The 5,529-nt window shown below is 32.5% G+C and overlaps 1 long non-coding RNA gene across 1 annotated transcript; it reads left to right on the top strand.

Moving 5' to 3' along the window:
* The first annotated feature begins 3,255 nt into the window (after nucleotides 1–3,255).
* On the top strand, nucleotides 3,256–4,781 carry LOC120435945. Its single transcript, XR_005610033.1, has 4 exons — nucleotides 3,256–3,368; nucleotides 4,201–4,278; nucleotides 4,484–4,552; nucleotides 4,727–4,781. It is a non-coding gene; the product is annotated as an uncharacterized LOC120435945 (long non-coding RNA).
* Nucleotides 4,782–5,529: the final 748 nt, after the last annotated feature.

The raw sequence follows: 5,529 nt of genomic DNA, 5'->3' as shown, positions 1-5,529 counted from the left end.
TCAGGTCATCTGGATCCGGTCTGTTATCAGTCCCCAGAGTCAGAACCAGACACGGAGAAGCTGCATTCAGCTTTTATGCTCCTTACATCTGGAACAAACTCCCAGAAAGCCTCAGATCAGCTGAAACACTCAGTTTATTTAAATCCAGGTTGAAGACTCACCTGTTCTCAGCTGCTTTTGAATAAAGCACCAAATCCACACCTAAGTTTAAATTTCAAAACCTACTTTTTAACTACTGATTTTATCTACTGTTCTGATTTTACCTACTGTTTTGATATTTGATTTTATATACTGTTTTGTTTGTTTGTTTGTTTGTTTCTTTGCTTGTCTTAATCAAATTTAAATCATGCTTTTTATTTGTTTTTGTTTTTAATGTCTCTGTAAAGCACTTTGAATCACCTTGTTGTTGAATTGTGCTATATAAATAAACTTGCCTTGCCTTGCCTTGCCTTACAATTTATTGTAAAAAAACAATTAATAAAAAGACGTGACCTGACCACTGAGACCTTGTATGTGAGGAAAAAATCTTTAAATTTGGATTTAACGGGGAGCCAATGAAGAGAATCCAGTAAAGGAGAAATATGCTCTCTATTTCTAGCCCTTGCCTGTATTCTTGCTGCAGCATTTTGGATCAACTGAAGGTTTTTCAGGGAGCTTTTAGGATAGCCTGATAATGCTGAATTACAATAGCCAATCGTATGAGTAATAAATGCAATGCAACTAGTTTTTCGCTGTCACTCTGAGACAGGATGCCACTAATTTAAAAAATATTGTGCAAGTGCAAGAAAGCAATCCTAAATATTTGATTAACATGCACATGAGTCTTCACAGTGTTACTGGAGGCCAAGGTAATACATTCCAGATTAACCTCAGTTTTACATGAATTTAGAAGCAGGAGATTAGAGATTATCTAGGCCTGTATATTGTTAAGACATTCCTGGAGTTTAAGTAATTGCTGTGTGTCTATATAGTCTCAAACACTGCACAGAGGTCTCTTCAAACAAAGCATTTTTCTGTAGAAGATCAGTTAGCTTTTTCACAAATACTCTTTGAAATAAAAGGAAAGGTGGGGCTTGGTCTACAATTAACTTAAACCAGATAGCTGGTTTAAGTCATTGCTTTTAAAGTAATGGTTTAATTACTGCAACCGTAGAGACCTATGGTACATAGCTCATTAACAGAGATAGATAAATCATATTTCAGATTGAAGTTTTAATTAATGATAGGGCATTTTTGAGCAGTCTTGTAGGAATGGGATCTAAAAGACAGACTGATGGTTTGGAGGAAGGGATTACTGAAATTAACTAAGAAAGATCAATCAGAGAGAAGGAGTCTAAACAAACATCAGTTTATGCTCCAGACATAATGGTGATAGATCCTGCAAAACACCTCCTAAAAGTATTTGTGGGAAACCAGCAGTGATTGGACATAAATCTGTATGTGTCTAAAAGTCAGTTCAAACTATAAAATAGGTTGAACAGAGGATGCAGTGAGGCTACTTTTATTAAGCTAACACCAAAAACATTTCAAGCTTCCTTCCAAAAATGTTTAATAAAAAAAATAAAATATCCTAAAATAAATGGAAACAATATGTTGTGAATTTTATATGCAAACAACTGCCAGAAAAGTCATGGCTATTATTGTGAGCCGTAGATGTGCAGTTTGAGCTGTTACAGTGAACACTGTGAATTTTCTTTCAGATCCTAGTCTATTGAAATTAAAGATGTGGTGTGTCTAAAACTATTATCTATTAAAAAAAGAAGAAAAATTAAGATACAAATGCACATTAATAAAACATTCAAAGCTCCTAAAAATAGTTAAACAGATGGCACAGATGAGCAAGTTATTTAAGAAAATTAACATTTGAGATTTTGCCTTTATTAAATCATATTAACTAAAAATGGACCAGCAGAGCTTAGGTGACCTCGATGATACTGAAAATAATTAGCTTTATAATTTTAAATGAAAGACAAATTAAATTGTTTTTGAAACATGGAGTGCGGATAAAGTGCAGCGAGAGAAATCGTTATAATTGACAAACATATGTAATGTCCTTGTAGCTGCACAAAGCTACACTGTGTTAGGGATAAATAGGATAGGATAGGATAAAATAGTAAACAAGCACGACAAAAACATATTTTCAAAACATTTGAAAGTTTATTTTGAAAAACTAAAATTCTAAATTTCTGCCAATAATCCAATGCACAAGAAAATGTTTAGCATCTTATATTACACTAATATCCAAGAATCTAAGCCATTCTACATGAAAGGCATAAAAGTTCCTAACATAACATTTGTTCTTATTGTTAAATATACAGTAACAGGTCTTCTGTTCCACTTTGTTCTTTACATTGTAATGTTTTATTTAAGGTAAATAAACACAACTATTGATGTGTTAATGATAATATTTCTCATACTTGTAGCTAAACAAATGTTTTGAAATCAGTTTTCGTACAGCTCATTACTGTTAAGCAGGTTTTTTAACTGTTGTTTGAGAAGCGTCATTGGCGGTAATATTTTTTTCTGCTCTATTATCTGTTTGAATTTTTCTTGAAATAGATGAGCTGCGACCCCCCCCCCTCCTTTAAAGTCATCAGGAAGTTGGGGTTTTTTTAACAGAGAGCTGTGAAAAGTGTTGTGCCTCACTTCTTTTTGAAAAGCCTGAGGTGAGGGTCGCAGAGGTGAATCTTGATGCTAAATTTTCAGTAAATATTGAAGGAATTGATTAAATAATTAGCACCAGTTTCTTTTTGTTTTTTACTGTGATTCAGACACAGTTGGACTAACTCTGAAGTCAGGAGCTTGAAGCCTCAGCATGATGAGCCGTCCACAGAAATATATAGAAGGTAAGAACATTAATGTGGTGGTAAATCAACAGGGAGGAGAAAAAGCTACACTTTTTATGAACAATGCTGTTTTCATACAACGTAACATCTACTGAAATTAAACAATACTCTTATAGTTAAAATATGTTAAGCAGGGCTTTGTCACATGAAAATATGAAAAACCTTATGAAGAAATTTATGAAGAAACAAATTAGTCAACCATTTTGCTGTCTAATATACAGTGTTTCATGTTTCCCATTGGTCTAATCCAGCTGTGGTTCTCACCTGTTTTAAACTTATATACTAGACAAACAGTGAAATTATATTAAGCGGTGAAATATCTTTACCTCTGTCCTCAACTGCAGTAGAGTTAGAACTATTTATTAAACGTTTATGTACTTGTATGTTCACTTTCTGTCTCCTCTAAATCAGGTGAAGCTCTTCACTCTCAACGTGAAAAATCAAACAATGCGTTAAAGCTCAGAGTGGCCGTGCTGGTTGTCTGTGTTCTCCTGGTATCGGCTCTCGTGGTAACTTATCTCTGTGAGTTTGTAGTTTTATATGTGTGTCTTTACTTAAATAAGCGTCTGATTTGTCATAAATTAAATGAGAATCAGAATGTTTATATTAAAATTTTTTAAAAGAAACTCAACTTATGACCTTTTAATTCATCTGCATCATATGAAATACTTATATTTTAAAGTTCTAACAGGCTTCAGTCCAGTCCAGTATTTTAATTAAATAGAAAAATAATCTTGAAAGTATTTTAGCTCTTAACAAAGGTCAGTGAGCTATATTATCACCTGCTTTCCTATAACACTCAGTGTCAAGTCCTTGCTTCTAGCATCGTGTCTTATGCAACACATGCAGTCAGTTTATAGCAGTCAATTATTGATTTATTAGGGTTAAGAAAACCTGAAATAAATGCATAACATGTCATAATTTTGAGTAATGACATAATAAATAATTGGATGAATGGCAAAGTCATTCACCAATGTGTTTTACTCTGAGGTGGAACTATGCTTTTTAATGCTTTATTATATATATATATATATTATCTATGTATTAGTTTATTACTTGCAGATTAATTATGATTTTATGATTTTATTATGATTTTTTAATGAAATTATATTCAATTAAAAATAAAGCATTTAAAAGCATTTTTTAACTTTTCAGTTAAATCATAAAACACTTTATAAGTGGTCGCGCTATGCATTCATTTCACAATGACATTAGAAAGGTTCTGGTAACGAAGATCTTCTCATTGTTTATAGACTCTACAGATACAAATGCAAATACACTTCATAGAGATTAAGTGAAACCAAAAATAGTACTGACTGATTTTAATTTTTTCTTATTTTATTTTTTTAATAAGTGTTTGAGTTTTTGAAAACCAGGGAAATGCTCAGAAATCTTGAACTGAAGCAGAAAAACGTAAAAGGCGATGTCACAGGTAAGAATATGAGACTCCTGTACGATAATTTTATACTAAACTCCTTCATTTGATCACGTAACACATATAATATTATTACATTTTGCTTATTGTTTTTTCCTAAGATTTTAAGCAGGAAACATTTTCATACTTGTTATTGGTCCTGATGAATAATTGCTATTCTTTTTTTTAATCCTAATCTTTCTCTTTCTATTGTTTTTTTTAGAGAGACTGCCTGAAATCAAACCATGTAGTACAGTGCAGCCCACATGTCCAGAGCCTGAAGTAAAAATTAGTAAGTTATGAATTTTGAACACATTCTGAACTGCCAAAAGAGATTTATTCAGCAAATAAATAAAAATATGAAATTATATATAATAAATAAAAATATATAGCTACAGGACCCAAGGAGCAGCATACTGAAAACTTAATGAAAATCAATTATGTTTTAATTTCTTTTTCAAAACAGTAACACAACCGTGCAACATAATACAGCCTACAACCCCACAACCTACTGAAATAACTACGAGTAAGTTTTATATTTTGCCATTGGAATGTTTTTTTTAATCCTCCAATTAAAGAAACAATGATGACTGACAGAATCAGTATGTTAGATTTCAACTGCAGGCCAGTCTTCTAATACACAAACATAAACATGTTTTCTTCCACCTGACTGAAGTCTTTAATGTATTCCCCTCAAAGATGATCCATGTTATAAATGTGAAGATGGCTGGAACCAACATGGAGAAAATTGCTATTATTTCTCCACAAGAAAATCATCCTGGAATGCAAGCAGAACTGTATGCAGAACTCAAGGAGGAGACCTGGTTAAGATAGATAGCAGTGAGGAGCAGGTATAAAACATTTCTGCAGGTTCATGATCTCAAACTCATGTTTCATCCAAAGATGGGAAGTTTCACAAAGTAATTTAATCAAATTTTCCTGTTTAGAGTTTCTTGACGACAACCATTCAACAAATAACAGGGAGATATGAGATTTATTTCTGGATCGGACTGACAGACTCAGCAGAAGAGGGCAAATGGTTGTGGGTGGACGGCTCCATACTGAATGAAAGGTAATTAAATCCAATTACATTATATTACATACACAAACGGTCAAAAGTTTGGAGACACCTTCTCTTTTAATGGGTTTTCTTTATTTTCATGACTATTTACATTGTAGATTCTCACTGAAGGCATCAAAACTATGAATGAACACATATGATATTATGTAGTAAACAAAAAAGTGTGAAATTACTCAAAAAAACGTATT

Source organism: Oreochromis aureus, linkage group 22 (assembly GCF_013358895.1).
Source record: "Oreochromis aureus strain Israel breed Guangdong linkage group 22, ZZ_aureus, whole genome shotgun sequence".
NCBI lineage: Eukaryota > Metazoa > Chordata > Actinopteri > Cichliformes > Cichlidae > Oreochromis > Oreochromis aureus.
Note: the sequence above shows the minus strand (reverse complement) of the source record. Positions and strands in the feature narration are given on the sequence as shown.